Source organism: Xenopus laevis, chromosome 2L (genome assembly GCF_017654675.1).
Source record: "Xenopus laevis strain J_2021 chromosome 2L, Xenopus_laevis_v10.1, whole genome shotgun sequence".
Classification (NCBI taxonomy): Eukaryota; Metazoa; Chordata; class Amphibia; order Anura; family Pipidae; genus Xenopus; species Xenopus laevis.
This window is the reverse complement of record NC_054373.1, coordinates 85,684,245-85,704,646: the sequence shown is the minus strand read 5'-3', so window position 1 is coordinate 85,704,646 and position 20,402 is coordinate 85,684,245.

Below are 20,402 nucleotides of genomic sequence, written 5' to 3'. Positions count from 1 at the left end.
ATACATGAGTGAACTGTAAATTACTGCAGCAGTCTCTGTTTTGCTCCATTTGCTGGGCTAAGCTCTTTCAAGCATCGTTCCTATACACTATGCATAATATACTTTGAAAGGAGTACCGTATTTCTAATAATGATTCATGATTTGCAAATACACTGAGACATAAAAACTCACTGATTACAATCCATTATGCGGTTTGCAAAAGGATATTAATAGGGTAATGTTTCCTGTAGATTTGTTCAGATATAATACAATAGCCAGTGCCAGCATAAATGCTTGACATTTCACTTTCTTCCAGTAAGCAGAGTCTAGGAATCTAACACTGCAGCAACTATTGTACGATCCACAAAAAAATACTAGAACCAGACAAAGCGGAATACAAACATGGCGCATCTATGGAATAGAGAGTATTATTTACAAGCACAAATGCAAAAGTACTAAAATTAAGTGCTCATTGATACCAACAGTACCTGCACCCACATGTGCTACTGCATCTGCTGTTCTGATAAATTATGTTCACACACTGTTGAAAGCTTGCATTTGCTGGTAGTTCCAGAGTTCTACTACCAGGTTGCAGTAATAGACACTATTGACTTGCAGCAAGCCAATCAGACACTAGTGCTGTTATAAAAACTGTACACCAAAAGTGACCCAATTTTAACACATATTCTGTAGAAATTGCATCAAAAACTATTTGAAAGCGTTTTGCCAAATGAACGATAATATGGAATCTATATGGTTGAATCACACATAAGTCACCAGCAATTATACTGGAACTCTGGGGTAAAACATTGACAAAAGTGTAGATATGCATTTAGTGATAGGCAAATCTGTGGTGTTTTTGCTTTGGAGAAAAATTTGCCAATTTACCAAAAAATTTGCGAAAACCTCAAATAATTTGCGAAACGCTTTAAAGTCAATGGGCGTCAATATAATTTTGACGCATGACAATTTTGGCGAAAGTGGCAAGCGACTAATTTGTCCAAATGATTTTGATGCACAAAATTGAATGCATGCAACAATGCTGGACATTTTGCTTGCGAATTTTCACCGCAGTTTTGCAAATTTATTCGCTGGCGGCAAAACACGGAAATTCACCGCAAATCCATGCCTGCCAAATTTATTCACCCATAACGTTATGCATCTAAAAACTTCACTGTGTGTGCTGTTGTCAGGACTGCCAGAAGTACCCGACGGCGCTGTTTACATTCCTGGCGGTCACAGTGAAGATCCAAGATGGCGGCGCCCATGCTGAGCACATGGCTGCAGCATCACTGCATGATGATGATGTCATCACTGGTGCCGGGATCTCGTCATAAAAGGGCGCCCAAAAAATTGTGAAGGCGCCCAAGAATAGGATTCAAATCACTACTGATCCTGGGTTCCTGTACTGCATGTTTTACAGCCTTGATTCCCCCTACAGCCTTGATTCCTGCTCCAGCCTTGATTCCTGCTCCAGCCTTGATTCCTGCTCCCAGCCCTGATTCCTGCTTCCAGCCTTGATTCCTGCTCCCTGTCCGTGATTCCTATTACCTGCCTGTGTTATTGAACTTTGCCTGGACTTTGGACTTTTGCATCTGATCTGCCTGCCCTCGTTAACTCCTGCCTGTGACCACTACTACTGATTCTGCTTAACCCTTCGGATACCGCGACCTTGCTCCCACTAGAGGGTTTCCTCCTTGATCCAGACTACCTCCCTGGAGGGAGCTCCCGGCTCCCTGACAGCTGTATTTGTAAATAAAGCATACACCAGTGATCCCCAACCAGTAGTTCATGAACAACATGTTGCTCTCCAACGCCTTGGATGTTGCTCTCCGTGGCCTCAAAGCAGTTGCTTATTCTTGAATTCCAGGATTGGAGGCAAGTTTTGGTTTCATAAAAGACAGCTGCACTGCCAAACAGAGTCTCAATGTGGGTTAAGAATCCACACAGGAGCTACCAAATGGCCAATCACAGCACTTATTTGGCACCCCAAGAATTTTTTTCATGCCTGTGTTGCTCCCCAACTCCTTTTACGTCTGAATGTTGCTCACGGGTTCAAAAGGCTGGGGATCTCTGGCATACACTAAGGTTCAGAATCAGAAGTTCTACCATCATTCTCTTCTATACATCACAATAATCGCTCCAATTGTATATTCCAAAACTGCCAGCTTTGTTTAACATCGTTTTTGTTTGTTAAGTGGAAATTTTGCTCCAACGGCTAATACGACTTGACTTCTAATATAGCTAAGTGATGAGGGATGCCTACTGACTTTCGCGGAGAGGGCAATTTAACATTTTATGACAGAAACAAAATAAAGGATGCCACAACATAGTTTGTTTTATAGCAAGCGTCACGAACACTTTAAAATTTGCTCCATGTGCTTATCCAATTATCTTAAATCTCCAAAATAAATTACACCTCATTTGTATCAATCCCTATTTCTTTTTTTATGTGCCTCAAACAAATGAACAAAACGTGTAATAAAAAGTTTACAAACAACAGCAGAAGGTTTTGGGTGGTAAAATGCTGACACAGTATAATGTGCACTGAACCACTTTGGAGTCAGATGAGGGGATGGTGAAGTGACTATAAAGAATAGGGAAAGTCCTACAGAAATTCAAGAACTAAGCACAGTCTTCAGAAAGCAACTTATTGCTTATTACCCAAGCAAGATGTGGATTAAATATGTGTCCACTTTTAAAGGGTCAGCCCTATCTAATATGTGGCAGAGCTACAAGCAGGTTACCAGGGGCCAGTTAAATATTGATTGTAAAATGTATGTTCCATTGAATAAATAGTATTTAATGCTAGGGTTGCCCCAAATCCAGGATTCGGTTTGGTACTTGGCCAGGATCTGGCCTTTTGCAGCAGGATTTCGAGAATCCTTGAGAAGCGAATCTGAATCCTAATTTACATATATAAATTAGGGCGGGAAGGGAAATCACTGACTATTAGACAAAACAAGGAAGTAAAAAATGTTTTTTACTCTTTCCTTTCCCACCCCTAATTTGCATATGCAAATTAGTATTAGTTGGGTATTCAGACTACACGTTTGTACCTTGCAGTGCTTCATTAATTGTATTACAGTCTGTTATTGGAACATGACAGTATGAAAGTGTCACTTTAACATTTATTTAAATGCTGTATATATTTATTTATAATGTATTTATTTATTTATTTATTTATTTAACACTTCTATATTGTGGCTAATAGAAGATGTTGAATGAATAAGTAGCAATTGCTTTGAAACGTTTTGGCGTGTGCAACATCTTATAAACCGGAAGGCTGACATGCAATAATCAAACACAATAGGGACTGATCTTCACTGTTAAAAATGCATCTAAAAATATCACCATTTAGATTCTTGTTTTTCTCTTCTCAATCAAAAACCCATTGAAGATCATTCTTTTCTACTTTTTATTTGTGAAACATTCTTGTCAATGAGTGTTCATTATAACTCTTTTTCATGAATCATGGGTTGTGATCATTTTTGTTTTACAGTCTTTGTGCTTTTGGTTAGTTTGATGATGACTGTAACGCCATCCATGGACTTGGCAGGAAGCAGTGCAGTAATGCAATTGGAAGCATGAATACGAGGGGTGGGGTGTCACATTAGAATGCCAGGCTGATTGAATTCTAGGGTGTCAGGTTTCTAGCAAACATTACAATAAATAAATACAGCTAGATGCTAAGTGCAGTTTGAAGAATTTTTAAGATTTACTAGTTTTAAACCTGAAAGTTCATTGATATGGGGATGATGCAATCTAAAAATCTTCTCTCCGTAACGGTATCTTTTTAACAGCATGGAAGGAATTGCCTGTCAATGTTAAAAGGGTTGTTCACCTATAAATTAACTTTTAATATGATGTAAAGAGTGATATTATGAGACAATTAGCAATCAGTTTTCATTTTTTATTTGTGTCTTTTGAGTTATTCAAGTTTTTACTCAGCAACTACCATTACCAAGTCCGAACTTGTGGAAAGGCCACCAAGGCCCAGGCATAGGGCAGAAGGATTTTAGGGGGCGGCATGAAGTCCAACCCCATCACATTGGTTCAGAGGCTCTAGGGCTGATCATTTTTTTTAAAGTTTCCCATGAGCCAATCCCCAGTGCTCCCGATCATAAAAATTTGGGCATGTGGAGGTGAGGGGACAGGGATGACAAACGTCAGCAGGCCTAGGGGCTCCCACTATGAAAATCCGGCTCTTGCCATTACCATTACCCTAGCAACCATGCATTGATTTGAATAAGAGACTGGAATATGAGGGCCTGGTTAGATAGATGAGTAATAAAGAGTAGCAATAAGAATACATTTGTAGCCTTACAGAGCATTTGTTTTTCAATTTGGTCAGTGACCCCCATTTGAAATCTGGAAAGTCAGAAAAAGGCAAATATTCAAAAACTCAAAAAAAAATTGAGGTCAGTTCAAAAGTTGCTTAGAATTAGCTATTCTATAACATACTAAAAGTTAACTTAACGGTGAACCACGCCTTTAAATTTTACATGTTCCACTATCCCAGGACCACTACCTCCTTATTACTGCTCTTCCTAAGGCCTCTTTCGTCCCCAGTGGCAGATTACCATAGGACCTATCTGGGTGGTCGCCAGGGGCCCATTGTTGGTGGAAGTGGGGCAGAGCTGGAATGGGGAACCATTAAATGGAATTGTGAAGTTTTTTGGATAACCAAGTTTGCAACTATAGTCAATGTCTACTAAAGTAAATAAGTATAAAAAGGTAAGGCCCACCTCGGGTATGTATTGCAGTTTTGGGCCCCAGTCCTTTAGTAACATATAAATGAGCTAAACTGCACTCGTAAAGAGAATGGAACAATGGTTGGGGCTATAAGCCTCGGGATGTTTATTTGTTTTTGCTCCTGACGAAGATCCCTGTGGGGGATCGAAATGTTGAGGCTTAATAATAAATTTTTTTTTTGTTTTTTCACTAAAACCCTGTGAGTTCCGCAATCCTTGTTCACTATATATATATATATATATATATATATATATATATATATATATATATATATATATATATATATATATATATATTTAACAGAGTCAAGTTATTCTCAATACTTTAGTCCCCCAAACCAAACAATACAGTAACAGCAGTTCCTTAAACCCACAAAACAACTCCCAAAGGGAAAGGAGTATATGTTTATCCAAAACTTTTCTCAACCAAACATGACTGTTGACACAATGTTTATCGACAAACATTATGCTGGGGAGAAGTGGCAAAGTAAAGTAAATAGTATTCAAATTATATTTGGAATGCACAAAAATATAGTCCACAAATAGAAGATTTCTGCAATGTGTTATTTAAAAAAATTAACATACAGGGAGTTGTGAGGGAGACAAATCCTCTGCAAATCATTTAGATTTTGTGGTGAGGTGGGATGAAAAATGAAATTTTTATTCTGATTTAATACTGCAAACTGTAATAATTGTGAACCATAAATCACAAAGTAATTATCAGTAATTTATATGACACAAATCATATTATGCAGTAGTTTCAGAGACAGTGATATATTTATCAGTTGCTGCATAAGTAAAAAGGCACCTGTTGAAGACATCACATTTTACAGCGAAACTCTAGAAAATTCAGTTTTGTTAATCAGTGATTCTTTTTGATTACGAATCGTTTTGTAAGGTGTTTCGGGGTAAGCATTGTGAAATAGCTAATTGATCGCTGTAACTGCCGCAGGATAATAGTAATCAATGAAATGACCCATTGGGGTGCAAACTAATTTCCGCACAACTGTTACTGTCACTATCAGACAGTAAAGTAGACCACCCTCCTGGTCATAATTTAATTTAGATCTCATTTTTATGCAATTATATATTTAATAATTGACTCTTATCGCACTGCACTTTATATTTATTCTATCTGTATACATTTTTTTAGAACATCAACTTCATAAACGCACCCTATTTTGTATAATTAATTGGCACTTACCAATGAATTGTTGACATCCTTTATCACACCTGAGCCTAATCATGAATTTCAAATGAATTGACTGTTAATTTTTTAACTTTTTAATTTGGCTACTTTTCATTTGATATACGCACTAAACAGCACTTTATAATTATATATAATTAATTTAAGAATCGGCCTGGTAATTGATCTGGGAATTGATTGGGTTTATATAAAATTGTTGATGAGTTAATTTAAGAAGTGCTATTACTACTTATATAGTATTGAAGTAATTTACTACTAGATATAAAATCAGGTGTTACCAACGGGGTACTTTTCTAATCGAATTTTTCACATTTGTATGTCTGCCATGATCACTCTGCTCAAACTAAGATAATAATGATATGAAAGAAGTAAGTACAAATGACAGTTCCAAATCATGTCCTAAGGGCCCCTGCAATGAATGCATTCTGCATTCTTACAGTTTTATAGGCTCCTTCTGCAATTATCGTATGTGTGCGTGTTTGTGAGATAGCAGTAAGAAATTATACGGTAAGCTTAGACTGTCTTAAAGGGAACAAAACGTCCAAGCCTGTATACCAGTATAAAACTTATAAGACATCAACTGTCATATTTTTTTGAATACTAACATCTCCAATCTGTGGCATGGAGTCTCCTCCCAGAACCATGTTGCCTGTCACTCACACTCATTGGACACTAGTAATTGCAAGTTATCGAAATGGCATTGGCTGAAACTAAGTCTAAAGTCCAAATAGCTCCCATTAATCATGATGAGCGAAGTTGTTTTGCTGCATAAATGGCGAACATAGACTTCAATGGGTGAAAAAAATTGTCAATGAGTCGTGTGACTCGCCGCATTGCGCGACAACATTTTTTTTACGTCCATAGACTTTAATGCATTTTGGTGAATTCACTCCATTTCACGAATTTTCGGCGAAGCAAAACCGATCAGATTCAGTCAGTAAGAGTTTGATTATCATTAACAACAGGCTGGGATTCTTGTTGCAGTACTGAACAGGCTGCAGTTCCTGGGTGTATACTGGATAAAGTATAGCCCATCTATATATTTATATAATAACATATACACAAAAGCCATGTATATCTTACTGATGTCATCAGTTATAAACAGTGATTAGTGATGTAATTTCTGTCACATGACTCACTGAATCTTGTGTATTATAATAAATAAAGTACCCCCTGTTGCAAAATATGAGGATATTAGTGTCACGTTTCGGCACCCTAAATTCAGAACCCAAGCTAAGCTCCCTGGTCTCGGCTCTCACTTCCGCCTATAACCGCCGCCTTTCACCTCGGGAGGAGCCCTCGGCTAATTGGATGCCACCAGGTCTTATTTGAGAGAGGAGCAAAGCTAACGGTTCTGGGCGAGCAAAGGAGCATGATCGTCTCACCAGGATACAGGAATGGAAGAATACCTCAGGAGGGCAGGCCAGACAACACAGCGTGAAACAGGCTGGCCGGGCCAGCACAAGCAGAATAGAATAGTCAGACAGGCTGGAATCAGGATTGGAGAGCGTAGAATAGTCAGACAAAGCAAGGGTCAAAACACATACTGTAAGATCAATCAGGATTCAAATAGGATAGCACCCAGGAACAAGCTAAATCAAACCTAACAACGGGCAAAGTCCTAAACACATAAATCCTCTTTTATACAATTTGAATTTCGCGCCATAGCACGATGACGTCATCACGCCGGCGCAACTGCACCTATGAAACTTGGAAGTGCACACCGCGAGCGCCATAGGTGAAAACCGGCGCTGGAGGAAAGAGGACGCTTGCGGCAGGCGTCCCCGCTGGAAGCGCGGCGGGCGTCCCCATTGGCCACTAGACCACTAGGGTAAGCCACTGTACCAACAGGGTAACTTATCGTTACAATTAGAAGTTACCTCGGAGTTCCATGACCTGTATAAAAATACTCGGCCTTTGGCCTTGTGTTTTTATATGGTCATGAAACCCCGCAGTGACTAATAATATCCTTATAATTTACAAGAGGGGGTACTTTATTTAATATATATATATATATATATATATATATATATATATATATATATATATATATATATATATAAAATTAGTGCCTGTTTCAGACTGGTAATGAATAAAAAAAAAGCAAGAGGCATCTACTTGATGCCTAAGTCAAAGTGATGATAAGCATACAACTTGTGTTTGAAATTTTCTGTATTTATGAAAAGTGCAATAAAAAATATGGTCATGACTACATTTACAATTATATACCAAGTTTATAGTTTGTTTTGAATGGTATTCATTTGTGTTGCCAACCAATGAGAGCAACTTAGAGATATAATTGTACACACTAGATAAGGGAGCTATTTTATTAACACGGCTGTCATAAAAATGAATGGGATATTTAATATTATGTGCTAACAATAGCTAGTAAATTAATTTCAGCCATCTGTCTGTTTAGGTTGTAAAGCATAGAAGTTAAGCAGTGTGGTGGCAACATTAAATATAATTTTAGGACCATACTGTGGAGCAATAATTAGAAATCTCATGAACTATTTTAACACATAACTCAGCGAGACAGATGCTCCAATATAATTTTTTCACTGGTATCTGACAAACCCTCTTAGATCCTCTTAATAGGCCCAGGCCATTCTGAATAAGAAAATGACCCTCTACTAGATTATTCAGCAGATGTTTAAAAGTGAGTTTTGTCAACACAGCATCTATGATTACCATATTTGCAGTTCCAGCATCTGCTCTGATTTCTGTTGTTGATTAATTACTCCTTATTTGTATTCGTCATGATTAAACATGAGCAATCAATTTGCAACATCTATAATAAGTTATCCTGTTGGAAATTTACTGCAATGACTTTTTGATCTTTCCTCCAAGCTTTGGCAGTTAGTGAGATATTTTTGGTAACAAGTTTTTCCTGGATGACAATATAATATGCTTCAAGTGCACAGATGCCTCCAAAAATTTTCTGTAGCAAAGGTGAGGAAATACTATTTTTTCTCAGTGATATACTGCAATATACTATACTGAGACTGTAAATGTTAACTACGAATTAAGGCAATGCTGGATTGGTTTTGTAATAAATTGATTCCTTGGAGAATCCCAGCATGCAACCCACCTTGGTTGCTGTTAAATTAAGAATGCAAATAACAGGAACATATTAATAACTGATATAATATATAAAGAAAGACTCTTATGTCAAAGTCATCAGTTTCTTGGGATCTCTTTTAAGTTTCCTGTACTTATGGCAGCAGCAGTTATGATGATAATTTAATAAAAGTTGCCAAGGTGTGCACCAATTCTACTAACCCACAGCAACCAATTAAGTAGTTCCTTTAAAGGAGAACTAAACCCTAAAAATAAATGTGGCTAAAAATGCCATGTTTTATATACTGAACTTTCTGCACCAGCCTAAAGTTTCAGCTTCTCAATAGCAGCAATGATCCAGGACTTCAAACTTGACACATTGGGTTACCATCTTGGAAAGTGTCTGCGACACTCTCATACTCAGTGGGGTCTGAGCAGTTGAGAAGCTAAGCTTAGGGGTTATTATTATCCAGCAGAAAATTAGGTTGGACTTTTATATAAGAAATGTGCTATTATAACGAAGAACAAAGCAAAAGTATATATATATATATATATATTCAAAAGAATATAATTTATTATTAAAGGGATCCTGTCATGGGAAAACATGTTTTTTCTCAAAACACATCAGTTAATAGTGCTACTCCAGCAGAATTCTGCACTGAAATCCATTTCTCAAAAGAGCAAACAGATTTTGAAATCTGACATGGGGCTAGACATTTTGTCAATTTCCCAGCTGCCCCTGGTCATGTGACTTGTACCTGCACTTTAGGAGAGAAATGCTTTCTGGCAGGCTGCTGTTTTTCCTTGTAACTGAATGTGTCTCAGTGAGATATGGGTTTTTAATATTGAGTGTTGTTCTAAGATCTACCAGGCAGCTGTTATCTTGTGTTAAGCTGGCCATAGATGCAAAGATCCGATCGTACGAATCATCGTACGATCGGACTTTCCCATCTCCCGACCCGCCACTAACCATTCAGATCAAAATCTTACCAGTCAGATTAGTTAAAGAACAGATCAGCAATGTTCTGCTCCTGACAGCAATCGTACGATATCTATCTCCAACCAAAGCTAGTGACAGTCTCCCACTGAAAATCGTACGATCAGCAATACACGCAGAGATATTATCGGCAGCCGACAGAAATTTTCTAACCTGTCCGATCGACCAAACGACCAATCTCTGCCGGACGAAAAATGTCTGGACTCTCCACACACGTTCCGAAAATCGTACGAATCCTCGATTCGTACGATCAGATCTTTGCGTCTATGGCCAGCTTTAGGGAGCTGTTATCTGGTTACCTTCCCATTGTTCTTTTGTTTGGCTGCTGGGGGGAAAAGGGAGGGGATGATATCACTCCAACTTGCAGTACGGCAGTAAAGAGTGATTGAAGTATATCAGAGCACAAGTCACATGACTTGGGGCAGCTGGGAAATTGACAATATGTCTAGCCCCATGTCAGATTTCAAATGGAATATAAAAAAATCTGTTTGCTCTTTTGAGAAATGGATTTCAGTGCAGAATTCTGCTGGAGCAACACTATTAACTGATTTATTTTGATTTTTTTTTTCCCATGACAGTATCCCTTTAAGTACAAGTCCAGGGGGGAGACAAGTGCCCCCCTTTCCCCTATTTGTGGACTCTCATGCTAATCAGCCTTATAATGTGACATTTATATTCTATGTGTACTGTATATCTTGAATCGGCAGTAATTGACAACAGCACAGAGCATGTGCAGTGAATCAACAGAAAAGAAGACGGGGAACTACTGGGGCATCTTTGGAGGTACAGATCTTTACTGCTAAAAGGATGTGGTTACCTTGGGCTGGTATAGAAGCCCAAAATATTATGCACAGCATTTCTAGCTTACTTATTTAGTTAAGTTTTAGTTCTCCTTTAAAAGAGATAAACCATAAATGCAACCTGCTGTTTGGTTGCTTTGGGTCACTAGAACTAGAGTTGTGGGATGTAAAAATCAGCAGCACTGATAATACAGTACAACTGCTAATACTTATAATAAACCAGCAGAACTTGCCATTGGTGTTGTAGTAAGCAAAATAACGACATTCTACAGAAATCAAAACATTCAGAAGCAGGAATAATCAAAATACCTGCTGTAAAATATGTTTATATATAGTGATATATAATTACGTCTATTTTACAATAGGGGGTATATTATTCACTATATACATGCGCACTCACCGGGCAGGGGGGGAGAGGTGGCTGATAGCATTGCCTAGGCTATCGCAAAAGCCACAGGTATCCAAACACCCCTCTTACTGCACAGTAATGCATATACACACACACAGATTTGGATAACCTTGTCCTGCTTGATGGGGCAAGTGAACCTTCACACATGTGGATTTTAATGCACCTGGAACACAATGCACAAACAAACAATTTATTTCAGTCTATAAAATGATGTGGATGTGTGTGTATGCAAGTTCATTAATATAGCATACTATATCAGTCATTAGGTAAATGATATAATAGGTGCAAAGCATAATCAGCTAAACAAACCATCTGTTCTAGTATAATAAGGGCCTGTTCCCAAACTGCATTAATCAGAAGATAAAGTAAACAGTAGAACTCTTAAAAGAGAATGGGGAAACGTAAATGTAATATAATTGAATATGTATATCTATGAACTGCCATGGACCTATTTTTTGCAGAAGGCTTTATTGAAATTTTTGATTACATTAGCAAAAGAAAGGTACAGGGGATAAAAAAACAGAATAGAGTAGGGAGTACATAAACGTTAATTCACATAAATTCTTCAATTTAACACACTCTCTCTTGCATTCCCCAGGTGGAACTAGAATCCTAAAAAGAGACAAAAATAGATAGCAAGAGCATACATTTGTCATGATTCATTTGTATAATTTTACTACTATACCATTATGTTGTGTAATAAGCATCTGGGGTGTCTCATGTTCCTGCTCAAGACTTTTGTGTGTTTAATGTTGTTAGCATATGCAAACTGTCTTTCAAATGAGAACATAAACCAGGGAAGACTGTTTTTGTTTTTTGACTCTTTTGTAGCAGATTGTTGTACCTTGCTAGCATTAGGTCAAAACCAGCAAATATAGGGTAGGTGATAACTTTTATTGGCTAACTTAAGGGGCTATGTAATAAAAGGCACCACATTTGCCCAGGAGCAGTAACCCATAGCAACCAATCAGCAGGTAGATTTTACTGGTCACCTGTTAAAAAGCAAACATCTTATCGGTTGCTATAGGTTACTGCTACCGGACAAATTTAGTGCCTTTTATTACGTATAGGGGGTAAGTAGATTATAAAAATAGGCTTTGCACCATAGTATATCTTTGGGACTTATATTAAGATATAGGAAAAAAGGTTAAGGAAGACTAAAGTGTAGTGGAAGGTGACAGCAAAATAAAACATCTTAGCATAAAAATAATATACAGTATGATGTGTACAATACAGGTAATGATGGGCTAATAAATTCGCCAGGCATGGATTCGCTACGAATTTCCGCTTTTCGTCTCCATTTAATACATTTATCAGGTGCTTAAAATTGTCGCGCGTCAAAATTATTTTTGGACTTTAATGCATTTGGACAAAATAGTCACGTATAAAAATTGTTGCTCGCAACACAATTATTTTGAAGCCCATTGACAATGTGTTTCACGAATTTTTCACAGTTTCGCAAATTTTACTGTAAATTTGCAAATTTTTCTGCGAAGCGAAATGACATAGATTTGCCAATTACTAAATACAGGCATTACTTAGCTTAAGTTGACACTCAAGCCTTTCTCAAAGTGCAAATACAAACAATCAGCAACCCTTTATACCCCCAGTGGCGGGAAACTGTTGGTGGTGACATCACAATGACGTGGGTGACCAATGAAAGTGTATTTACCCCTCACCCATGTCATTTTGATGTCACCACCAACAGTTTCCTGCCACTGGGGGTATAAAGGGTTGCTGATTGTTTGTATTTGCACTTTGAGAAAGGCTTGAGTGTTTGGCGAAACGTTAGTAGATGTTTTCTAATAAACACCTATATTTTCATCGCTAAGACCTGTGAGTGCAAGCTTTTTTCCTGTCTGGTTCTAAACCACAACAGTTTCCTTTGGAGTCATGGGCATTTTAGGATGAAGGCAACTAAAGTGCTGTAGTTTAACAAAGTAGAGGTAGAGGTAGTTCAACAAACACATATGATGATTTGTATATGAAAATTGGAGGGCACTGGTCAATTGGTTCTTCATAAAAATGAATATTTGCAATCTACAGTTGAAAATTTACAGATGGAAAGCAAGAGTTGGAGAAATTCTGAACCATATCTTCGTTTTAATGCATCTTTAATGAGAATCTTTTATCAAAGACATGAGCTGCATTCTGTAGGCAGACATTATACTATTATGCATTCTGAAATTGGTTTACATTTTATATAGCTTTTTTTGCTGAGTAAAGAGTCAGAAGTGCCAAGTTTGAGATATCCTTAATGTAAAGCAATAATTCTTTTCCATTCTATCCCCCATTTATGTTCAAAGTCCTTCCGTAATCAAGGACCCTAACAACTGCAATCATATGTAGTAAGTGCTTTTACATGGGGTACTCGAGTGTCTGGAAGACTCTGTTCTGTGCAACTGAATATTGGAGCAGCTCAATTTTCCATTTCAGCTTTCATTCTTCACATCCACAGCTGACTTCAGCTACTAAAATATGCAGTATTTGACCTTTGATGACTGGGCTTGATGCAACTACATTTATAAATTCTCAAATTTAAGGCCATTTAAATACAATAATGCAATTTACTGTTGCTACCCATTCAGTGTCTCTGTTCCAAAACCAACAGTGAAACGACCTGCAAAGTAGTTATTGACCCATTAATACAGGGGCTTTTATAGAGCAGTGATGAATAAAATGAAGCTCTCATTAACTCCATCCCTACCAAAATTCTGCAATATGCTGGCAGACACCTTTTCGAGATTTAGCCCATTTCTTGACAAGGATTTGCAAATTATTCAGACTAGGGATGCACAGAACCAATATTTGTTTCAGAATTCTGCTGTATCTTTGATTTTGGAGGGTCGGAGAGCACAAAGTATTGGTAAGTACACAGTTTATGGATTTGTCATAATGTCGCAAAATTTGAAAAGGTGTTTGAATGATTAAAAAAATTGTCATTATTGCACTGTGACAATGTCGTTTGTGTGCCAAAAACATTCTCTATACAGACAAGCAAAATTAAGTTACCCACATTTTCTGATCTGATACTCCCATGCAGTGCAAATACATATACCCCATACAGTACATACATGACATCAGGTGTAACATTTTGTGCCAGATTATCTAAATATATACAGTGAACTGTATCATGTTGCTTTTATCCCTAGAGGTTACTCAATTTACAAACACATCTATGTTTATTGACTTTGCTTATTTGTTCTTAAAAGAGAACAAAACACTAAAAATGAATATGGATAAAAATGCCATATTTTATATACTGAACTTATTGCACCAGACTAAAGTTTCAGCTTGTCAATAGCAGCAATGATCCAGGACTTCAAACTTGTCACAGGGGGTCACCATCTTGTGTCTGCGACACTCACATGCTCAGTGGGCTCAAGTCATATAAGTTGATGCTAAATGGCAGATTATTATTTTCTGGTTTCTGTGCTGCCATGTAGTAATTATCTGTATTAATTACTAATCAGCCTTATATTGTGACATTTATATTCTGTGTACTGTATATTTTGAGTTGGTCCCTAAGCTCAGTAAGTGACAGCAGCACAGAGCATGTGCAGTGAATCAGCAGAAAAGAAGATGGGGAGCTACTGGGGCATTTTCAGAGTCTAAAGGGCTGTGGTTGCATTGGGCTGGTACAGATGCCCAAAACATAATGTACAACATCTCTAATCTACTTCTTTAGTTCAGCTTTAGTTCTTCTTTAACATGGCAAAAAAAATGTATGGACTTAAATTTGTGGTATGTATTTAGAGATTTCTTCCCTTCCTTCCTGCTATTATTTGCTGTCCTCCATATTGAAATATTTGTAAATGTAAAGCTGGGTCAAAGGACAGAAGTAAAATAAATATATTGGAAGGATTATTTGCTGTTATTTCACATATACAATGTAGTAACAGCAGCATGCAAAATGCAATTTTGGGTGCAAATTGCCATGTTTTTACCCACAATGCAGAATTCTCCTCCTTAATTCCAATATAACAGTGTTTTCACAAAAAGGATGCAGTTGGCTTTCATTTTGAAGCAAATCATGTGTGAATTGCATATCGTTGGGGGTTGCCTCATTTCTGTTTGAAACAGCGATTTTCATCTGATTTATAGGGCAGTTGCACAACATTTATCATAAGAGGCAGTTTCAACCAAGGGGAAGTAAAGGGGAGCATACTGATGCAGGTGCCTTAATGAATTGTGTAAACATGCACTACCTTTTATATCCATTTAAAAGTACCCACACCTGTACACTGGTAAATGATCCCTACAGTAGGGATGGATCTGTTCAACTTCCAGCCAAATTTATATAATAGAATAGAGAACTAAGACAAGAATTAACCTTTTAATAAATATGCCTGTATACAGTATGTGTATATAGTGATTTCTCATTGCATATTAACATCAGTCATTATTACTGTTACAATGCAAAATATATAGTTTGTGGGAATTTTGGCAAGTTAGTATTCATGGGTTTTTGTCCCACATTTCTACAAATTGGCTTGAAAATGGGTGGAAACCTGCAATTTGTGGCAATTAACACAACAAATTGTTTAGGATTTTTTCATAATTATGCACAAAATCTCTGAAAAAGTTACAATCTTAATTCTGTATGATTATTTTTTTTTTCCAAAATGTTTTTTTAAAAAAAAATGTTTATGCTGTAAAGTAAGTGTGATGTATTATTTGTAAGGACATTTCTTGGTATATACTTGCCGGTAATATTTTCATGACCCGTGTATGATATTGGAGAATATCTTTGTTTTCCGATTGTGGGATGACTGTAGTCCATTTTGTAATATTTGTTGTAGAATTATCTACATCTTTTGTTGTTCTAATCTGTTTATAGATTTGTGCAGTTGATTTAATTGTGTCATATTTGAGCCATAATGAGTCTATGGGGTTGTTTTCATCTTTAGTTTTGTCAGTTGCTGTGTGGTGAAATGTATTAACTGTAGCAGAGAAAATTGATGAGTCTGTTAGAATGGATATTTCTGTGTTAAGTCTGAAATTGGTTGTTTTGTGTTTTTATTCGTGATCATATCTTTAATGTTCTGTAAGCCGCTTGTTTGCAATGTTTTGAATATGACATTGTTGAAGCCTGGAATGAAGTTTTTGTTATTGATCCAAAGTCAGGTGTATAGAATTAAAGGGAGATAAGTTTGCTTTTTTGCAGATTGAATGCTAGGTTTTATAATTGTGGATAAATAGTGCGTTTTCTTGTATATTTTTTGGGATCTCCTGTAGTGGCGTATGTAAAAGTCAATTTAATGATGCTCCTTCCGTCAGTGTTTCGGCTATAGATATTGTAGTAAATATATTCCTGTGGTGGAGCCAATCTCCTGCGTATCTTAAAAGGGCAGCTTCATTATATTCCGTTATGTTTGGGAGATTGAGTCCACCCTCATGTCTCTGTTGTTGGAGTGTAAAAATTTTTATTCTGGAACGTTATGAAAATTCTTAAAATATGTTGTAGTCTTTTAGTGTCTGTTGGTGAAATGCGATGAGGTAACATTTGTACTTTGTAAAGTAGTTTGGGGAATATTACCATTTTTATGAGATGAATTCTTCCTTAAAATGTCAGATTCGTGTTTATCTATTTGCGAGTTTCTTGTTCATATGGTCTATGATGTATCTGAAATTTAGTTTGTATATGTCTTTGTGATGTTGCGGCAAGATATTTGATATGTGTTTTGGCTTTTTTAAAAGGGAATGGGTTAGTCCAGTCTGAAGGGGTGGTGTGTTGTAGTCTTACAGCTTCTGATTTCCCTAAGTTGATTTTGAATCTAGCTATAGTACCAAATTTGTCTATTTTATGTAGGATAATGGATAATTCTGTTAGTGGTTTATTTAGGAAGAGGAGAATATCGTCTGCGTGTGCTATTAGTTTTGTCTGTTGAGTGCCTACTTGTATTCCTCTAAAGGTGTGTATGATTATTTTTTTGTGTGTGTTTGTGCAACCATACAATTTTTAAAAACTGTACACCTTAACATGATGAGTGAAAGGATTATTATTACTTTAGAAGTTTAGGACACAGACTAATATAACCATAACACAGACTTAACAATTAGAGGCAGATTCATTAGATCAGTATGGATCAGTTGATTACAATCGATTAATAATGATTCGGGAATTTAACTAACAAGTTCATCAATCTGATTGAACTAGATTCAGAATGAACTATTCTAATTATCTAGGAAGACACATCCATGTTTTATATTGGTCAGTAGCAATACTGATTATACAAACAGACTTTTCTAAAAAACCCTATAGCCTACCAGTCATTGTTTTGGAAGACTAAGATACTAAATCATTAAAGGGTATGAATATTGTTAAATAACAATTGCTATCAAATTGATCAAATAGGCTAGCTGGATTGATTGGATCAATATTCTAGCAAAGGTCGAATGGTCATTAATTTAAAAAAAACAAAAAAACACACGATACCCAATTCAAAATGTATAAATCTTGTAGAGCTATATATACTATCTATCTATCTATCATCTATCTATCTATCTATCCATCTATCATATGTCTGTATCTACCTATCATCTATCATTTAAAAACTACAGGTCTGTGGGTACAGAAGCTGCATATAAACTATAATAAATAATAAATGCTGTAAAATAGCAATCCAAAAGGCAAAGATTGGAAATGAGGAGTGCATTGCGTCAGGACTAACCCCAAAAAGTTTTGAAAGTACATTAATAGCAAAAAGATGCGGGTTGCGAGTGTTGCCCCTTATAAATACAAATAATGGAACCAGTATGGCAGTAACAGATTCAGAATTTGCTAAATCAGATCTTTTTTTCAGTATATACAATAGAGGAGTCCCAGACCCACCTCATAGCTGCACTGTTGGCTCAACTCAATCTAGTCAGTGGCTGACTCAGGATATGATTCATAACGCTTTACTAAAAAAATAATGTGAACAAGGAGCCAGGGCCAGATGGAATACACCCACAGGTTTTAAGAGAGCTTAGTTTAGTTTTAGAATGGCCTCTATTTCTGATTTTCTCAGACTCTCTTTCATCGGGTATGGTACCTATGGATTGGAGAAAAGCTGATGTCATTCCTATTTTTCAAAAGGGATTACGATCTCAGCCTGGCAATTATAGGCCTGTAAGTTTGTCATTAGTAAATTTGTCATTAATGGGTAAATTATTTGAAGGCTTGTTAAGGGATCACAGCAGGGGCCCTCGTCTCAAAAAGAACTCTAATTTATATCTAGCTATTTCAATTTAGGACCTTCCTTTGTTATGTATTTACTACTTCACTGGATTATTGGCCATATCATTGATCCTTAAACAAGTTAAATACTTTATGTAATTTTAAATGTCATACATTAGTTGTGGCACTTTACTGTTTTGCTACTTAATCAGAATGTAGAATATACACAGTTCTGGCAGAAGTCCTAACAACAATTGGATACAATACATATGGAGATCCCACAGTCACTAGATTTTAAGAAAATCTTTCATATTCTCTGATCAATTCAGTGTAAAAAAATGCCTTTTGACTTCAATGTGTTAAGCAATTTTTTGTAAAGTAAAGTAAAACAGGAATCTTTTTTAATATAGCAAAAACATCACAGAAAAAAGGCCTTACGCTTTTCGTGCCTTAGGGGCTACAATAAAAAAGATTTTTACTACATCTAATTTTTGGAGTGTGGTCTGGTATGTGCCAGCCCTTCATCATTATCTACTTGCATTTATTGCCTCCCTGAGCTGAAGGTCTGGGGCTTGAGCACCTGGACCCCCCATTTGTCTGGGTAATTTAACCCCAACTATCACTGTTACCGCACCTGACACTGAACATCCTCTATATACATTTATTGGTCCCCTTTAGGTGCACTATATCTTAGACTGTTGGGTCTAATTCTTGAATTTTCTTTTCTTTCCATCACTGGTGTTGACACCACTCAGAACCAGACACAAAATTTGACCTCACTCAGCGAAACTACAACTCCAACTAACACTACACAATGCAGTCCTCTTTAGTAATGCTGTTTGTACTGCTGAAAGGTTCTCCTTCTGTGCACACCCAAATGTGCAAACTATAGCATCAGCAAAGAATTTATCATATAACTGTTTCTTGTAGCACTAGTCTCACTACAGACTAGAAAATGCCTGGCACTGCCATATGATGAAATCATCTCACAATGGGTTGGTGGTGGGGTGGGAAGGCCACTACGATAGAGTTGGTTAATATGAATGAAAAAATTAGGCATTTATGGTGCAATTTGGTTTCCCTTAAAGGGCATGTATACCACACACACACAAAAAAAACCTCTTAGAAATCTTTCGATACCTGCCACTCCGGTTGTAAAAGTTAATAGTAAGTTAATAGTAAGGCTGCAGCATCCGCTTAAAGGAACAGTAACATCAAAAAAAAATAAAAGTTTTTAAAGAAAGCAAAATATTATGTACTGTTGCCATGCATTGATAAAACTTATGTGTTTGCTTTAGAACAACTATAGTTTAGGTTATTGTGTAGCCATGGGGGCAGCCATTCAAGTTAAAAGGGAGAAAGGGCACAGGCTACTTAGTAGACAACAGATATGCTCTGTAATAGATTACAATGGGATTCAACAGAGTGCATCAGTTATCTGATATGTGCTTTGAATGGCTGCACCCATGGCTACACAGCAACTTGTTTATATAAACTATAGTAGTGTTTCTGAAGCAAACACATCAGTTGTACCAGGTCAGTGTAACAGTACGTTCTATTTTAATTACTTTGAAATGATTTAATTTTTTTGGTGTTACTGTTCCTTTAATCACTTAGGATTCTTTCTCCTCTTCTAACCCCTTACTGGAGGAATTTACTTTGGCTGTTAGCTATTGCACATGCTCAGTTCTTCTCAACTCAGGTTACCAAACACACCCTCAAGTCTAGCAGCCAATGAAGAGAGATGGCATTGCTGACTCCCATACAAACTCTGCTCTAGCTGTCTGCTCCTATTTTTTCCCCTAACCTCCTCTCCTGAGCTCAGCTGAACCATTACAGTACTCAATCCAAGCAGAACTTATTATCAATGTAAGTTGTGTCTGTGTTAGCCTGCATTCCTCATTGTATGAACTTTACAGAGCACATAAGCTGTCACTGATGATGTGTCATTTGGAGAATGGCCACTGGGTGAAATCTACTATTTGTTTTAGGTAAATGTGGTGGTGCTGGTAAACAGAGGGGAAATATATACAG